Here is a 19,614-nt window from a genome sequence, read left to right as displayed (position 1 = left end):
AAAAAAGCACAGGCTTCTGAACCTTCCTTTAAGGAAACAGAGCAAGATGTGGGGCCAGTAAAGAGATGCAATCAAAAATGTTCTCAAAATTATTACTGGTCCTAGGCACTCAGCTGTGAGAACAAGCATTTTTCTTTTTTAACTTAGAACTTTTTTGATTGGTTTATTTATTGTTTTGCCTCCATGTATGTAGATGTGTCACATGCATCCAATGCCCAGAGATGTCAGAAGAGGGTGTTGGATTCCCTGGAACTGGATTGTTGTTAATTACCATGTGAGTGCTGGGAACCAAACTTGGGTCCTTTGGAAGAGTAGCCAGTGCTCTTAACCACTGTGCCATCTCTCTAGTCCCAAATTTTTTAACTTAAAACTATTTACTTATTTTGTGCGACGTAGGCTACACATGCATGCCATGGTGCATATGAGGAGGTCAGAGGACAGCTTTTAGGACTCGGTTCTCTCCTTCTATGATATGGGTTCTGGGGATTAAACTCAGGTCATCAAGCTTAGTAGCAGGTACCTTTACTTACTTAGCCATTTTCTTGGCCCAAAGCATCTTTCTCTAGCTCTAAGAAGGAGGGAAGAAGGGAGGGAGGGAAGGAGGGAGGGAGGGAGGGAAGGAGAGAGAGAGAGAGAGAGAGAGAGAGAGAGAGAGAGAGAAATGGAGAAAGGCAGGAAGCTAGAGTCTGGCTCTTAAACAAGCAAATTCACTCTAAATAACTTTCAGACAATGTTGCTCTCCTTTCTCAAATACTGGAGCCCTAGGCACTATGCCAAAGCAGCCAGCAGCCTGGCAGATATTTTCAGCTGATTCTGAGACCCAACGACAGGCCATTTACACCATATGCCACTGACACATTAATCTAGGCAAGGATGCTGGGCACCTAGGGAAATCCATGCTGAAATGCCATTTAGTCAGGGCACATCAACTCCAGTGGCAGAAGTTCATCAAAGCAAACAGCAAGGGCAGCCACAAAGATCCAAGTGGAAAGGAAGAGTGAACAGGAGGTGCAATGTCCAAAGCTTGAAAGAATTTCTGAGTTGCAGACACTTCATTGTGCTTCTATTGAAGCCACAGATGAGCAAGAGGTCAAAGCTGGATATGAGCAGTCTAGACAAGTAAGTGTCTGCCGTGTGTGTGTGTGTGTGTGTGTGTGTGTGTGTGTGTGTGTGTAGAGGCTATAAGTCAATGTCAGGTGTCTTCTTCAATCACTCACTCTCCAACCTATTTGTTGAAGCAGGGTCTCTCACTGAACCTTGAGCTTACTGATTTGGGTAGACAGGCTGCCAGCAAACCCCAAGGGCTCTCTCCTGTCTCCATTCCCTAATTCTGGGATTACAGGTGCAGGCTGCTGTGCTGGGCTTTAATGCTGTGCTCATGCTTGCCCAGAAAGCACTTTACCGACTGAGCCATCTCCCCAGCCCCAGTGCCTGCTACATGCATTTTTCTACATGGCCACCAAGCCTATGACCCTTGTATCTGTGGAAAGCAATGGGCAGTGCTCTAGCCCAGAAGAATAACCTCTTTTATCTCTGCAGCTCCACTGTAAAAAGCCCAAGAAAGTGGCTGCCAGGTGACTCTTGTAAATGCCCAGCATCAGACTTTTCAAAATGTAATTTGGTGGGAATACTCTGAGCCTTTGGTCTCCGTCTCTCCTTTGTCAAGCCCTGTTTCTTGCTTACTTGGAGCAGTAATGAGCTTCTCCACCCCAGCGTGAGGACAGGCTCACAGCCAGCACAAGAAAAGGGCTGAGCTTGTGTGGGGCAAACAACTTTATCTCATGGGTAGATCACACATCTGTTTCTTTCCTTCTTAGGTGATGCAACTACACTAATGACTTTTTAAGGTAGGAGTAAAGCAGTGCTATGAATTTTTGAGAAAAAAATGTCACACAGCAGGAAAACTACAGCAGACATCATCAAAGGAGCTCAGAATGAAATGCCCACCCACTCTTGTCAAATGATCTCCCAGGAGAAAAAGGATCATTCTAACTTAGGACACCTCAATAAACAAATAGAATCTCTGCCTTCGTTATTTTCTTCCAGGCAAAAGTGGCTTTAAAATCTGCTCTGCCTATTAATGCTAGTTATTTTTCATAGAAGACTTTGAAAAAACCATAAATATAAGGTGAGACCACCAGAGAATATGATTGCTTCCCAAAGTTCACTATGGTGAGAACTTCCGAATTCTGGCTATTGACGACCTGCTATACAGTCAGCAACTGGTCCAAATGTATTCAACTTCTCTTCCGCTAGTCTGTTTCTTCACCTATAAACTTGTTCAGAATTAGCTCACTGGCAGAGTCATTGAAAGAATTAAAAGATGCGAGTGTGGTGAGAAGTGCTCCTGGCATGTGGTCTGGATACCTGTGTAAAGATGGTAGGCCTGGTCCTGGAAACCATGTGTCTCATGTTTTTTGATGGTAAGGCATTACCTACACACATTCTTTTTGTTTTGTTTTGTTCTTTTGAGACAAGTTCTCCCTGTAGCCCCAGCTGAACTGGAACTTGCTATGTAAACTAGGTTGGCCTCAATCTTACAGAGATCAGCCTGCCTCTGCCCCCCAAGTGCTGAGATTAAAGGTATGTGCCACCACGTCCTGTTTTCCATGAATTCTTAACAAAGTCCAAATAGATATTTAAATCAGGAAATGATAAACATTTTCTGAACATTCATCATTCTACCCGCTGGGCTATGTTACTCTTTATGAAGGACTGTAAGAGGTAAAAGATGGTTTTGCTGTTTTTACTCAGGATCAGCTTAAAGTCAGCCCTGAAGATGAGCGACAACACTTTTAATCAAGACCTCCTGTCCAACAACCCCATGCTTTTGCTCTATGCACCCACAAAATTCATCTGAAATGAGATACAAATGCTATTTTGTGGTAGTCTCTCGAGCACTGCTCCCATCCTTGACCTCCTATAGCCAACTCACAGAGCCCCAGGGACCTCTATAGAATGTAAAATCCATCATACCGTATTCTCAGAACCTGCACCGGCTTCTGACTCCACACAAAATGAGATTCAAGGTCCTCATTCTCCCTGCAAATCCTTCCTGGCTGGGCCCCAGTTACCTTCCTGATCACCTCTCTTTATTATCCTCTTTCCCCACTGCCCCTCCAGCCACAGGAGCCTCCTTTGACACGACAAACATAGTTCTGCTTCAGAACCTGTGGGCTTGTACTTTCTCTCTCTGCAGTGTTCTTGTTTCATGTACCCATGTGGCTTGCATTTAGTTACTTATGCAAATATCACACAATCAGTCCTGGGTATGTACTCCCCTCTGTTCAAGAAATCCTCCTTAATCATTCTTTTTAGATAGTTACCGAACCCTGCTATTCTTTGTCTCCTTATGTTGATTTGCTTTTTGTTCATGGAGACTCCAAGATTCAACATGAGAAGGTTAATATAATGAAGTCCAGTCCCCACTGCTGCAAATGGTCCCCTTCATCCTAGGTTTCTCTCATCATCTGCCAACACCTCAGCTGATCCTTGCTATTGTCCAGCAACTGAAGTCACCCTGGGGGCACTGAGAACCTTATGCCTAGAGAACCTAGGTTGCTGTAGTCTCTTTGAACTGAGGTTGCTGTAGTTGTCCACTTATAATTCTTATTGGGCATTGGCGTTGCCACCAAAAGATGTCCCATTGAGTGCTGGGGAGATGGGTCATTTGGTAAAGTGCTTGCCTTATAAGCATGCTGACCTAGTTTAGATACCCAGAACCCATGTAAAGAGCCAGTATGGTTGCACATATATCATCGCAGCAATGGCAAGATGGGAGGCAGAGACAGGAGGATCCCTGAGGGTCACTGTCCAGCTAGTCTAGGCTATTTGGCAAAGTTCCAGGCCATTGAGAAACTCTGCCTCAACTAAAATGTGGAAGATGCCTGAGGAAGAACACCTGAGGTTGTCCTTTGACCTCTGACAAGTGGACACGCACACCCCCACATACATGTGCATCCACACAAACACCCATGTATGTATGCACAGAAATGCCCATTGAAGTCCTGGGTATGTACTTCCCTCTGTTCTGTTATCTCCACTTTTAGTCCCTACCCCAGTTCCTCAGACAAACCAAGGCAAATTGTCTTAATAAAGATTTTACGAGTAAGCCACTGAGAATAATGGGGAAAGAGATTCTATTAGTCACTTTCTTGTTGCTGGGATAAAACACCATGACCAATGCAAATTATAGAAGGAAGAGTTTGTTTGAGCTTACAGTTCCGGGGTAAGAGTCCAAATGGTGACCAGAGCAGAAAGCCAAGCAATCACATCTTCAAGCAGACACAGGAAGCAGAGAGTGGCTGGATATTGGACAAGGCTTAAGAAGTCTCAAAGTCCACCCCTGGTGATGTGCTTCCTCCAGCAAGGCTGCACCTTCTAAAACCATCCAGAGCAGCACCACCAGCTAGGGACAAATGTCCAAATACTTAGAGCCTATGGAGGACAGTCTCATTCAAACCATCACAGGGGCCAATTCTATTTCCATCTATTGACTTCTGGCCTCACATATCTTAGCTATTGAAGAGCAAGCACCGATGGTGCTGGGTACACACTGTGTGAGGAGGAAGGAGTTCTGCCAGGTGGGATATTTCCAAGCTGCCACTTTAGTTAGGCCACTCCATTGTTCTACTAGGCTGAAATACCCTGTAAATCAACTGACTCATGTCATATGTCCTTTATTACCTCTTCCACCCCCATCTATACCATCAAAGGAGTCTCCTAATCTGAGGTAAACCTGTATGAAATTCCACAGCAGTAAAATGTACGTTCCGAGTCCTCAGATGCAGTGCAGGCAGCAGCATTAGGATTATAAGGACAAAGCCACAGTCAAAGTAGGAGTCCATTCCAGGGATGACATTGGATTTGATGGAACCCACTTGCCACCGAGTATCCTTGAGGATGGTGCCTTGCCTGTGCCACCTGTGCTGCTGGCCAGAAGGATGGTCGGCAATGGCAAAAGCTATGCCAATTTGGTGTGGGGAAGTTGACACTGCTTGTCCATGATTAGTCCAAGACTAGTCTCTTCCCGTCACCACAACCAAGTTTTTCAGGAGTCAATCACACAAGCCCTGGTTGTGGGGAGAGACCCACTGATGCCTAGAAGCCAAATCATCCTTGCTTGTTAATGCTTTAGTGAGTCACTATGGTGGGTGTTCATGGGTATTAACCTGGGGCTTATAAAGTCCTTACCCTTTGTGCCTAATATTGTAAGTTTACTCCTATGTCCTATCCCCAAACTTCCTTACAGAGAAAACCTATAAAATAGACATTATCAGTCTTGTCAGAGCTGCAGGTATTCTGAATGTGCAACAAAATTTTCTACTCAGGGATAAAAGACAATAACATTGCCCACCAGTTTTTTTATTAGCCAAAGGTTGTTCCAAGGGGTATTAATTCTCTTGAACATCTAGGTTTGGATAGGCATGAGTGCTAAGCAGATTCCTATGGACACCTATTCAGTGTACAGGAGAATCTGACTCAAGTGCATAATATATTCATGGTCAGCTGATTCTTGTCTGGTTATACCTGGACTCACCTGGTTACTGCTGTAAAAGTCAGAATAAAAGGTTGGCTGAGATCATATGAAGCAAAGCTAAGAAGTATCTGATAGACCTTCGGGGCCTGGTGAGGGAAGCATGACTATAAGACACTGCTGAGTTTTGTACTTCGGATAATTAGATAATAGAGTATTTAAAATATATGTGTGCTAGTTCCGTGGTACTGTCAACAGAGGCAAAAGCTGCCAAATAGGAAGACATCAACTGAGCTAGAGGTGGAAGGAAAGTTGCTGGTGCCTTGATACTCAGTGAACCCAGTAGTTGGGGATTCTGAGTGGTCTCTCTCAGCTGAGAAAGCAGAATTGAGATGCTATGGAGAACTGAAATCAAGGGCAGGAAAAGGTTACCCAGACATTTGACAGCATAGAGGTTTCTTTGATTTGGATGAATTTTCAGTCTTGTGACCAGCTAGCTTGCCGTCTTTGTTTTTATTTAAAGTAATATACCATTACACAAACATCCTTTGGCGTGAGACAAATCCTTTTCAAGCCAGGGCTCTGTGGCTTGGGCAGGCTCCTCAGTCTCTTTACACTTCAGCTTTCCCGTCTATCACATGAGGCGAATGGTAGTAACTACTTACAATGAAAATTAATTTATATAAAAAAGCTAATGCCTGGTACATAATGAGGCTTAATAAATTATTATTGAAGGATTTACCTTATCATTGCTATTAGGAAAAGTATAAATGATATCTTTCTGGGTTTCTTGATTTTTGCTTTTCATTTGCAGGATTGGATATTGATCCAAGGACCTCATGCATGTTAGGCAAGCACTCTCTCACTGGACTATATCCTTAGTCTTAAAAGTGAGCTTTAAAAACTACAGGAAAAGTAACTATTACAAACAAACAAACAAACAAACTAGAGATTAGGAAGTTGGGAGAAAACAGGCAAACTATAATCCTATACCACCCAAACTAGGTGATTTAAGGAAAGTTCTGTAAAAAGTATTCAGTCATCTTCTACCAAAGTGCTTTGAGATGTCTGAGGCATCTTGGAGGTGCTCAGCAGAAATGTCTTTTGGCTTCTGAGCAGAGAAAAACTAATTTATCAACAATGGCCATGTTGACATTATCAAAAAGAGCAGTGGCTAAAACAAAAACAAAACCTACTGGTAGGCTCTTTTCCTTTTGGGCTCCATAGCACATATGGAAAGCTTGGGTCTTTTCTCATTTCTCCAGTGTATGGCTGGATTAGCCATGCAAATGCAATCTGCCTCTGCATCAGAGGGAGAATATTTCCATGCAGAAAAGGCTACAGCTGTCACCGACGACCTCTATGCAGCCAGAGAATTGAAGTGGTTTATTGCAGCCAAGTTTTGGAAGGAAAGTACCTCTCTTCTTACCTGAGCATCCTGGCAGGTTTCCTTTAGTTCAGACTTCATGTGAACCCGAAGTTGTGTTGAAGTTTCTAGGCTCTGAGAATAGAGTTGAGAAAAGATCAGAGCACTTGGGTGTTGGTTTGACAAGTTATCCAAAATACCAGGAAGAGCTCCCTTTTTGGTCTGTGCCTTCAAGGTGCATTCTTCCCAATGCTCAAGTTCTTTGTGAATCTGCCTTGGTAATTAGCATGGAGACATACATGACCTGTGGCCATCATTAGCTCCTTAATCATCATCTTCCTTCCCTTCAGATCCTGACCCACTTCATTTTTATGTTATAAAACCCTTCCATTATTTTTTAAGTTCAAAGGGCTTTCTTGAAAATGTTTCCTTTATTATGAAAGTCATACTTACTTATTAGGGAAAAATCAGAGCGCTAAGGATGGTACAAAGTGAAAAGTGTAAGTTTCCCTCTCCACTCTACCAAGCGTCACTCCCATCGACAGCAATGATGGGCTACTTCTAAGAAACTTCTTTTTATCAAAGAGGGTCATACCCTGCCTCACAGCTCACAAAGATGTGCTCTGGACCACTTATATTTTGAGACTTACCTTTTTATTGAACAATATTGAGGATACCTTTTTATGCATTTAGACTTATTTTATTCTTTCTAAATGAGTTCACAATATTCTATTGTGTAGGTTTACCAGAAATTATTCAACCAGTTCTTTTTTTAAATTATTTTTATTTTATGTGTATTAGTGTATTGCCTGCATGTGTGTAAGTGCACCCTTGTCATGCAATGCCCAAGGAGGTCAGAAGACGGTGTTGGATCCCCTGGAACTGGAGTTACAGCCATCATGTGGGTGCTGGGAACCAAATCTGGGTCCTCTGCAAGAGCAACCAGTGCTCATAACTGCTGAGCCATCTCTCCAGGCCCCCAACTAATACTTTAGTCATGGGATACCTAAGATGCTTCCAAGTTTTCTCTATTACAAAGATGACTTTGGCATATGTAATTACCATTTTCATAGATATTACTGAAATTTTAACCAGTTTACGCTCTCATTGAGCAATATATGAGGGTGCTTCTGTTCCCCTCCCTCTCAAGGGCCCTGGGTCTCCTGAGAAAGTGACCAAGTCTTTAAAGTTACATAAACTTGCTTTGGAATGACAGCTCTGTCTGTCACTCATTAGCAATATTCCCTTTCTAAATGATTAAATCCTTTGGAACAGGTTTTCTCACTTACCAAATGGAAAGAATAATACTTAATGGGTGTGCTCGCTATAGCATCAGTGAAACAGTGCAGGTGGTGAATCCAGAGTGGTGCCTGCTCAGGGTAAGTCATTTTCCTTACCTGAAATTCCTTAACACACTGCCCTTGTTTACACCTGCCTCCCATAGCTGTCTGCTTTTCCTGGAGTGCTCTTTCTTATTACTACGGTGAAGATTTGGGACTGGGATATAGTTCAGTGGTACAGTGCTTGTTAGCTTGTGTGAGGCCCTATATTCAGGTGCCAGTCCTGAAAAAAAAAATCTCACCGTGAAATAAGAGATACATGCTGGGGTTTTCACATCACCTTCCCCTTCTTACTCTGTCTGTATTTTCCACTCATGTCAGAAAAGTGATGGCACTTCTCTAGGAATTTACATCCTGTGCTCCTTGCTTGCAGAAATAGATTAACTACCAGATTTTGTTTGTGTTTTCTTTGTTTGAAATGGGGATTCCTTCCTAAGTTGCCCAGACTAGCCTCAAATTCCAGGACTCAAGTGATTCTCCTGCCTTAGCCACCTGAGTAGTGGGACACAAGCAAGTTCCACACATTCAATTAAGATTACTTTTGAATAATTTTGTGTATCAATTTGGAAAGATTATAGAGAATTGAGTGAAGAAATGACTTTTATGGGTGATGGAAACTGATGGAACCTGATGGACCTGAAGACTCTGCTTCCAAAGAAGATTTGGGAAGAGTCCCTCATAAAAGGGTATTTGTAAGTCAGACATGGTGGCATACTCCTTTAGTTCCAGTACTCAGGAGACAGAGGCAGGTGGATCTCTGTGAGTTCAAGGTCAGCCTGGTCTACATAGTGAGTTCCAGGCCAGCTGGGGCTGCAGGAAGACCCTGTCTCAAAAAGACCAAAAAAAAGGGGTTATTGTTATTTATAACCTCTGCTACTTCCACCACCTGTCCCCCAAATTCTGATCACACACAAAAAATATTGAGAAAAGACTGGTAGTTTCTACTCATTCTCAAACTATGTGAGTTCAAACAGTAAACATTAGCCACTGTGTGATATTGCTAGCTGTACTGTGGCATGTACATTTCCTATGCAAATTCACACCCCTTCTATTTTCCAAGTTCTGGCTTGGATCATAGAAAACTAGAGGATTCTGAGGTAGTTGAATCACTTCTCAGAGGCTCAGCCCCATTTTGATAATCTGGTATGTTTTGTGTGTTGGTGACAGTGAACCCAGGCATGCGTGTTAGCCTATGATCTACCACTGAGGTATATCCTCAACCCCTGATTTATTTTTCAATAAGATCTGCAAGAACTAAAGGCAATACCACTCCCACCAGATCTACTGACTTGTAAGGAAGAATTTACACAGGGAGGAGGTGAAGAAAGCAGACATGTTCACAGTCACTTCCTTCTTTGCACACTGCTCATTCTTCATGGCTATTTCCCAGTGGTTGGAAAGTGATTCACCTTCTAAATCTCAGATGGCTTCATGTTGTGGAGAAGGAAACCTGATGCTCTTTGTAGCAAGGCCACCTCAACCTTCCCTCCCCAAGCCCCACAAGAAGCCTTCACTGCAAGGAGATTTTAGCTAGTTTTGGCATGAAAAGCCAACATCAGATCATTCGAATGTTTTTTCTACTTCAGTTTGCCCATCTGCTCCAGGAAATCTGATTTAAATACATTTTTATCAGAAGCTTTCCACAGGCACCAAGTTACCTAGCAACTCGGAGTTTCCTTTAGTGAGTTGTTTCCAATATAAAGAGTGTTCACAATTGGGGAGGATGTGTTTTTAGCCTTCAAAGTTTATGAGGCAAGAATTAAATATTGAATCTGCCATTCTTGCTCTGCATGGATATAGAACCTATTAAATTACATAAAGTCTTGGGGGCTATATTTCTAGAGAGGAAATTTTAATTAACCTACATGACCATAAACTTAAATGAAATAGTTCTGTTTAATTTGCAACAACCAATCCAACTTCAGCATTACTTAGCTCTAATTTAGAATCTTTAAGAAAATCTAATTAGTGCTTTGCATTTTTGGCCTGCTTTGGTAAGTCAGAAAGATTTAGTATTTTGGGTTTTGGCAAATATATTCTTTGAGTTCATTATGAGAAAGTGGGCTTAGACTTGCAGGTCAAAATGGTGGGTTAAGCATGTTAAAAAATATCACTTATCTCCAAACACAGAGATTACACATAATATATTAGATACATATATGTATGCATCAAATACACACACCCACACATACATATCAATGCATGGCCACAATCAAAACAAACAAGGAAAATATTTATAAATTAAAGTAGAAATGAGAATCACAATTTCTTAGCCAGGTGGCTCACGCCTGGAATCCTAGCACTTGGGAAGCAGGGGAGGTGGAGCTCTGTGAGGTAGAGTCCAGCCTGGTCTACATTGCCAGTTCCAGGCCAGCCATAACTTTATGATGAGACCCTGTCTCAAAATTAATAATAATAATAATAATAATAATAATAGATAGGAAAACAAATGGTCAGCAAGGATTAAAGCTACACATCCCACTGAAAGCCAAGAATGAGTCAGACCACCAGTACCACTAGTTAGTTCTCTTTGGGGACTTAAAACAAGCTCAGAGTACAATTCTAGACACTTCTTAAGTATTAGCTGGAGGCAGAAAGATGGGTAGTTTGGGGGACAGTTGCATTGTCCTAAGGTTTGTATCTTGTTTGGAAGGATAAAAGCTGATTTGATTTACATACTTTTAAAACATTAACATAAACCAGAGCCTTAACACCAGCTTGGGAACTGGCTCCCATCACTCCTGCATGTGGTAAGAAACTGAAACCAGGTTCTCCATGAAAAACACAGAGTCGAAACCCTGTTGATGTATAGGAACAAAATAACTTTGCCCACCACCCAGGGTGGCAACCAAAAATATATTAATTTTCTATGCCCGACCAAGTTATTATTCAGTACTAAGGACAAAATAATCATATTTTAAAATTTACAGCTTTCAGGATCTCTCAAAGTCAAGTAAGTAGTGTGATAATATTAATTGCAGCAATGCTCATTTTTATACTTAAACTCATGGTTTTAGACACCGTGAGTGTTTGTTGGAGGTAGAAAGATGGATAATTTGGGTGAGAGTTGCACTGTTCTAAGGTTTGAATGTTGTCTGGAAGGATAGAAAGATCTGATTTAATTTAGATGCTTTGAAAAATGTTAATATAGGGAGTAGAGAGACGGCTTAGAGGTTGAGTGAATACTGCTCTCTCAGAGGACCAGAATTGGATTCCAGTGCCCACATCTGGTTGCTCACCCTCTTCTGGTTCATTAGGCAGCTGCATTCATGTGGACATGCCTACACATGACATACATATATACACAAAATTTAAAATAAAAATAAGTATTTAAAAAACATTAATATGATCGCATGCACAAAGTTGTGAAGGATATGACCTATGTGCTTGAGTTTTTTTTAATGATATTTACTTTTTATTTTTTTAAATTTTATTTTATGTGTATGAGCATATTGCATACATGTATATAAGTGTACCTATATTGTACAACGCCCTAGGAGGTCAGAAGACAGCATCAGATCCCCTGGATCTGGAGTTAGCTACCATGTGGGTGCTGGGAATTGAACCCAGGTCCTCTGCAAGAGCAGCTAGTGCTCTTAACCACTGAGCCACCTTTCTAGCCTCTGACTGAGATTTTTTTAAGCTTAGGACACCAGTTCATATTAAAAGATTGCAAAAACATTAATCAAAAATTTAAGAAAAATTTTTGTTGGTAGTGGTGCTTTGTTGAACAAAGTAATTTTCAGTTAGCAGCAAGTAGGAGACAGAACAATGACTAGATCTTCATAGAAGTGAAATCATGAGCAAAAGAGCAGACTTTGTGACAAAACTGAAAGGCCTAGGGCAAGGCAGCAGGTTCCCAAGTGACACGTGGTAGGGTGATTGCAGAGCGCAGCACATCTTTGAGCAGTCTAAGGCAGCGGTTCTCTAACTTTCGGGTCTCAGTGTCCCTTTACTGTCTCAAAAGCTATTGAGGACTTTTTAAAGCTCTCTTTGTAGGTTTATGTGGGTTATATAGGATATTTACCATGTTAGATATTAAAACAGAGAAAAAAAATTTTGCTTGTTTCGGTCTTTTTTGAGACAGGGTCTCCCTGTAGCTCCAGCTGGCCTGGAACTAGCTGCGTAGACCAGGCTGGCCTTGAACTCACAGAGATCTGCTGCCTCTGCCTCCCAAGTGCTGGGATTAAAGGCGAGCACCACCATACCCAGCTAAAACAAAGAAATTTAAAGCCAGTACAATAGCACCCTCTCTCTGATCCACAGGGCTATGTTCTGAAGATCTCCAATGGGTGCCTTCTTACAGTTTCCTAGACAGAAGATTCAGTCTTACGGTGCATCTTAGGAAGCTCAGCATATAATTTTCTTTTCTTTCAGCTTTTCACATAAAGGAAGCACATACAGCTTCTCTTGAGTATATCTGGATCACCAGAATCTCCATTACTCTTGCACTATGGAGTCATTTATTAAATAAAATAAGGGATTATTTGAACAGAAGCCCTATGATGTGACAGTAGTCTGTAGTAACATACATGGCTTCTAAGTGAAGAATGGGTGGGTGATGTACATATATGCTTCACAGAGGAAAGTGTGATGCCTGGGTGAGACCTAGTAGATAGTATGGAATGTCACCACACTAGAAAGAATGGTGTGAGAATGGTATACAACCTCAAACACTAATTTTTTTCTTGATTTTTCTGTTTAATATTGTCAGACCACTGTAGGTAACTGCCACAGAAAGCAAAAGCATGGACAAGGGGGATCTTGAAATACTCAAGAACATGTCCCATTGGCCATCAGTCACACATCCAATGGCATCACCGCACATCATATAACCTCTGAAATGTCCTCTGTAAGGGAGAAATCGAGAAAGAGGTAAATGGTGTCTCAGTATTGTTTGAAAATGCTTTTGAGCTCATAGACTTCTCTGACATAGTCCATGGGGTCTCCAGGGGTCCTCAGACTTTATTTTGAGAGTGTCCTTGAAGGCGTCAAGGTCCACCTCCAGCTGACTAAGCTCCACAGGTGTTTCTACTTGTGCCCTTCTCTGCACATATAGAACTTATTACCTCACATCCACTTGGCACTTATTTGGTAAGTGCCATCATCGATAGCCTTTTTTTTTTTATAATTTGACTTCTATTTTACTTATCTATTTTACTATTGTGCTTATCCTTAAAGATCTAGATCAGTCACCACCTTTGTTAATGCCCTCTTTCATGCGTATCTGTCCTTAAGTAGACCATTCTTATCTCTTGCACAGTATTTATTTATTCGTTCACTTTACCTAGTGCACTGTGAGGTTTTCAGTCTTTTCTATTCATTTGAATTGAAAGCAATCAGCTCTGGACTTGGCATATGTTAAATGCTTAATTATAGGCATTTGGTATTTGCTTATATGTGTGCATACATGTATGTGTATGTATGTGTATGCATGCACATGTTCATATGCACAAGCACACACACATTTGCCAAAGAAAAAAATCTGGCTCCTGGGCATGGTAGCACATGACTTTAATCCCAGCACTTGGTAGGTGGAACTCTGAGAGATTGAGGTCAGCCTGGTCTACATAGCAAGTTCCAGTCCAGCTGGGACAACAGGGAGACCCTGTCTCAAAAAAAAAAGCAAAACAAAACTGGCAAAACCCCAGTTTACCCAGGACAATGCCAGTGTGCATCTATATTCAGAGATGATTATAGACATCCTCCTTCCACTCACTCTAAAAATTGTCATGATGTGACAAACTGTGTGATCATTCTAAGATACCACTGTTTCTAATACTTTAGTTTTATTCTTTGGGACTTTCATACACTATATTTTGATCATATTCAACCCCCACTCCTCCCCTTAACTACTCCCAGATCTACCCCTCACCTCCTCACCCCCTCCCAACTTCATGTCCCCTTTACTATTTTTAAAAATTTTATGTTATGAGTATATTGCCTGCGTGTGTGTAAGTGAACCTGTGTTGAGCAATGCCCGAGGTGAGAAGGCATCAGATCCTCTGGAACTGGCATTATGGGTGGTTGTTAGCTGCCATGTAGGTGCTGGGAATAGAACCTGGGTCCTCTGCAAGAGCAGTTAGTGCTGTTAATTGCTGAGCTGAGCTATCTCTCCAGCCCATGTCCTCTTTTATTTATTTACTCATTCATTCATTCATTCATTCATTCATTGTTTTATTGAGACAAGGTTTTGTGACTGTCTAGGGGTCTTGAGCGGGTTTGTTTTCTTTACCAATTAAAGGATTAAAAATCAGGAAAAAATCTGACACAGAAGAAAGCAGCAGGTAACAAACTTTATTAAAAAAAAAAACAAAACCCAAAACATATGTACACTCACACAGAAAGAAAAGCTCTCTACTTTGGAAACCAAAAAAATCCGAAGCCCTTATGAAGGCTTGGGCCTTTTAAATGTTTTTGGTGAGTCCCCTTCCTCTAATTTTGAATTGGCCAACTTAAATAAAGAGGAAGCTAGGGCTGGAGAGATGGCTCAGTGGTTAAGAGCACTGGTTGCTCTTGCAGAGGACCTGGTTTCGATTCCCAGCACCTACTTGGAAGCTAACAACCATCTGTAACTCCACTTCTAGGAAATTCAGTGCTCTTTTCTGACCTTTAAGGGCATTGCATGACACAGGTGCACTTATATCCATCCAGGCAATACACTCATACACATAAAATAAAAATAATAAATAACAAAAAGAAGAGAAAGCTGATAGGCTACAGCTCCAAGCTGAGATAAGTCCAGGTCCAGACTTGGCCTTATCTGAACTGGTTTATACAGGTCTGCTAGAAGGGGACCTTGTGGGTGAGGAGTACTGGTCTTTGTCTCAGACCAAGAAACTATAAGTGTGCCATCTTTATTACTTAGTAGTGGACCTGTCTTTTTATCAGGGATTTCGTCTTTAACAGTCTCACTATATAGCCCTGGCTGGCCTGTAACTCATGATGTAGACCAGGCTGGCCTCAAACTCAGAGAGAATCCACCTGTCTCTGCCTCCCCAGAGCTAGGATTAAAGGCATGTGCTACTAGGTTCTGCTTAAAAAAAAAAAAGTCCAATTTGTGCTGCCCATATACTCATGGGTGTGGGGCCATCCACTGGAGTGTGGCTGTCTTAAGGGGCCACACCCTTAAAGATATCCAACTCTCTCTCCCGCAGAGGTCCTCAATTGTCAATAGCTCCTCAGCTGGGGGTGGGAGTCTAAGCCCTCCCCCCATGCTGGAGCACTGACTGGCTTGATCTTGTGTAGATCTTGTGCAGAAAACCACAACTGCTGTGAGTTCATGAGTTCAGGAGTCCTGTTATACCCAGAAGACACTGTTTCACTCCATCCCTCTCCCTCCTCTGGCTCTTATAGTCTTTCTACTTTCTCTTTCATGATGGTTCCTGAGCCTTGGAAGGGGCATGACACAGACATCCATTTCTGATGGAGCACTCCACCAATACTTATTCCCACCACTCTTTTTATTTAAGTATTTTAAAATATTTTATTTATTATTTTTATGGGTATGAGTGTATTGCCTGCATGTATCTAAGTGCACCTGTGTCATGCAATGCCTACAGAGGTCAGGAGAGAGCGTTGGAGTCCCCTGGAACTGGAGTTATGAACGGTTGTTAGTTGCCATATGGGTGCTGGAATTTGAACCCAGGTCCTCTGCTAGAGCAGCCAGTGCTTTTAACTGCTGAGCCATTTTTCCATCCCCTCAACTAGTATTTCTTAAAAAGTGACTTTACTTTCAGATGATTGTGTGCCACTTTCACAGAAATAAATAGTATGCCAAAACTGTCCAGGCAGGGCCATTTGCAAATAATTTCCCTGCTTTCCTAAGTATTTCAGCTGTGAATTGACATCATTCCTGCAGGGATCTTACAAATAGTATTTGCTATTCATCCTTTTGAGAGGGATGGGAAAAATGAGGGGGGGGGCAGACTAGCCCACACTCTCCTTGCACACAGAGGAATCGAATGGAGGTGGTCCCCAGCTTTTCCTTCTGGGGTACAGACAAGAAGGTGAGTGGACAATCTGCTCTCCAGCCAGCCTGCAGTCAGTTGGGGAGGGTTCAGAGAGTCTTGCTCTGGCCTCAGCTGCTCCACACTCGCCAGATCAAATATCAGCTGACAGGACCAACTGGTGCATCCTGGAGGTCTTTAAAAAATGATTTTCCAGCTGTGCAGGGCTGAGCCATTGTTCTCTCTCTACTTGGCTTCCTTCTCTTTGGCTGGCCCCGTGGCAGCAGCCAGGCCAGGCAGAATGAGGCAAATCAAAGAGTCCACAATAGAGTGGCCACCCAGCCACCCCACCTTCCCTCCTCCCTCAGCTGCCTGATGTCAGATCATCAAAGGCCCTGCATATGGCCTTGTGCTTGCTCAGCATTCCCCTCACAGACCTCCAGAATTTTCACAAGTTAGAAGAGGCGCCAGGAGAAAATTTGCGGCCCCTGAGGGTGCCCTAGGGGTGGTTAATAGCCAGGGAGGCCGACAAGAAAGAAGGAAGTTTAGTGTGCTACGGTTCCAATTGTTTGGCTAACAGCCGGAGGTTGACCTTGTGCTGGCGTTGTGCTGGCGTCTGCCACATGGCAGAGGCACCAGCCGGGCAGCATGTTCTGAGGGATGAGGGATAATAGAACTTGAAAATGCAAATGCTTTTAATGAATATTTCTCTCCCCTATATCCTCCTCCCCAGACCCATCTCAGCCTACAGCAGAAAGTCACCTGCTTTTCCCTCTAAAGTCTAACAGAGGGGCTCCCATATACAGGTATTCCACAGAGACTCATCCTGCAAGGCCAACAAGCCTGTTTTCCCTGGCTCATGGGTGCTGTGGGATGCTGTGACTTGATCCCATTTCAGGATGACAGCTGAAGTGACTACAGACCAAGAGGGTCCTGAGCTTTTATGAGAACCTGAGAACCTCTGATATTCAGGAGGGACAGGCCCGGAGGCCATGGACCTCTCTGGTCAGCTGTGTGAGCTCCCAAGACTGATGTAAACACAGCTCTCCCCTGCAGTGCCCCCAGGAGAATAACACCCAGAGCCTGTAAAGGACTGGGCCTTTACAGGACTGCTTTCTGCTCTGCTGCATGCCACCCTCACTCGCAGGTAATTCGCTCCTTCTAAATGTGACTTGGGAGAGACTTGCCGGTGAACCTCGTCAGTGTCAGCCCTGGATAACTTGATCTGTCTAGTCATGTCAAGAAGACACCATGTGGGACTCATTCTTGGCTTTCAATTCTGAATCCTAGGAATTTCGAGTAACAGGATCAATGCTTGAGAAAAGAAAATTGCTCCCTCTTATTTCCTATATCTAAATTCTCATCCTGATACCTGGATACATTTCCTGACCCTATAAGGGTTTTCAGGGGAGTAGGGAAGCTCTGTGCATGCAATCACATTTTAAAGATAGAGTCAGTCTATGAAAGTGTAACTGGCATCATTTTGGTATCGGTATCACCCACAATTATCAGGATTGTTTTGTAAAGTTAGGCAGAAACATAAGCTATGGTTATTTTGTTTTATAAATTTCCGTTTTTTTTTTTTAAAGGCAAAGTGATTCTTTTCATCTGTGAGAAAGAGAAAATGAACAGGAAAGGCACTTAGCATTGCTACATGGCAGTTGTTCAAAAATCTGCTTCCAAGGAGCTTGTTTGTGCAGTATTGTTTGCCCTGAACTCCATTGCAAAGACAAATTAGAGGTCTGCATCACTTCGAAATGAGCTTCAGAAACAAAACTGGGTTGGAACAAATTCTAGGAGATGTGATGCTCACATTTTCAATGGTAAGATACACAAACTGAATTAATTAGTGGGGAACTATTATTAGAGGCAAGCATTTCACCATCCATTAGCCGCTGCATCCTCACACACAGGCTGCCATGGTTGTTTAGAAGCTGTTGTAGTTTGCATAAAGAAAAAAAATTAAACTGGCAGCTCTTTGAATATCGATAGTGCTGAGATATCCTTCACCATTACTTTTTAAATCGATATGCCTTTTTCAAATACTTAAATTGTTTTTACTGAACAGCAAGCTGAAGCAATGAGCCTGGAATACGGTTGTTCTTGGAAAGGGCTTTGAAAGCATCCTGCTATCATTTTTTTTCTTTTTCAGAAAAGAAATTCTGGAGCCATGGACCATTGTTGAGCAGGAGAGGGAATCACTCTGCATTTCTGTAAAGGTGGTTAACCCGCAGGCAGAAACAACTGCTCAGGACATTTTTTGCAAATTTACATTTATGTTTGTTGATTCCATATTAAACTGAACAACCAGGCGCGTGGAAGGTAAAGCCCTCTTTTAATTAACCCTCTTGGTGTGGGCCCATGTGATTAAAGATGACGGAGCTGCTCCTGGGGTTTCTGCTACTGAAAATACTAACAATAATCATTTGTTTTGTTTTTATATTTAAACACATTATTGCATAGCTTGGTGCAGAGATAATTACCAATTTTATCTCCTGTGTTTTTCTAATGTTCATTAATAACAATAAAGGGTTGTAGGTTAAAAACTCATTTAATTGCCTTTATGTTAATGACATTATGAATAGCCTTAGCTACAAGATTCTAATTCTGTCCAGTATCTTCTTTCTCAGTGGGGCCCCAGGAGAGTGGCTCATTTTACCAGCATTACTGATTCAGAGTTTTTCCTTGCAGGTGGGTTTTTGTACATAATCAGAATTAATGCACAACACATTTCGCAAGGAATGGAGTAGAGGCACTCAGAATAAGTAATTAACTAGAATGCCCAAGGAAATACACCCCAGCATTTTTTTTAGCATATTCATAAAACATTAAGAACAGTCATAAACACAGTAGAAACAATTTCCTGGTAATGTGCTTTTAGACGAGATTTTCTCCACCCCCCCCTTCACATACAGGAAAATTTTTAAAAAACTGAAAATCCCAGGGTTGCAAATAAGATGCCCAAAGTGTGGTGCTTTGGGAATACGTGGGCTTCTGGCTGATGCAGCCAGGCTGAGCAGGAGTCTCAGTACTGTTTCCTATCCAGTCCTTGCCCTTGTCTCCATCACATAATTTGTCAGACAGGAAAAGAACTAAAGGAGCTTGCAGTGGCTCAGGAGATAGTAACTACCCTGCTATTTCCAACCTGGAGTGCTAACCCGGCATGAGCAAATGCTGGGCAAAGGACCGTTTCAAGGAAGCCTGTGATCTGCCATCCAGTTCCTCCTCCAGCTGACTCACTCATCCCTTGCTGAGTTACTGCCCTTGGGTTAGCAAGGCTACCATGCTCTTACCTCCAACCTCAGACATCCTGTAGAAAAGTTGTCAATGAAAGGGTTTAAAAGTCTGTTCCCCCTTGCTTCAGGGTGGGATAATTGAGAAGGGCTACTGCCCAGTGGGACTGTGTGAGGTCTTCCTTCTGCACTCCTCACTCCCTCAATCTCCTAGGCACCAATGGTGGCCTTTTTCCTGGGAACCTGGACC

General features: G+C 42.4%; 1 long non-coding RNA gene across 2 annotated transcripts in view; it reads left to right on the top strand.

Moving 5' to 3' along the window:
• Window positions 1-18,525, top strand: part of LOC115069208 — a 31,976-nt gene extending 13,451 nt beyond the window's left edge. Inside the window, exons 3-6 of one of the 2 annotated variants that reach the window (XR_003848490.1) lie at window positions 12,897-13,057; window positions 17,030-17,278; window positions 17,721-17,954; window positions 18,284-18,525. This is a non-coding gene — a long non-coding RNA (uncharacterized LOC115069208). Of the gene's footprint in view, window positions 1-12,896; window positions 13,058-16,864; window positions 17,279-17,720; window positions 17,955-18,283 lie in introns of both variants that reach the window. The other variant, XR_003848489.1, reaches the window with a different exon arrangement.
• The last annotated feature ends 1,089 nt before the right edge of the window (window positions 18,526-19,614 follow it).

Source organism: Nannospalax galili, unplaced genomic scaffold (assembly GCF_000622305.1).
Source record: "Nannospalax galili isolate Female #2095 unplaced genomic scaffold, S.galili_v1.0 scaffold451, whole genome shotgun sequence".
In the NCBI taxonomy this organism is placed as follows: domain Eukaryota; kingdom Metazoa; phylum Chordata; class Mammalia; order Rodentia; family Spalacidae; genus Nannospalax; species Nannospalax galili.
The sequence above is the reverse complement of the archived record's forward strand: the minus strand, read 5'-3'. Positions and strand labels throughout refer to the sequence as shown.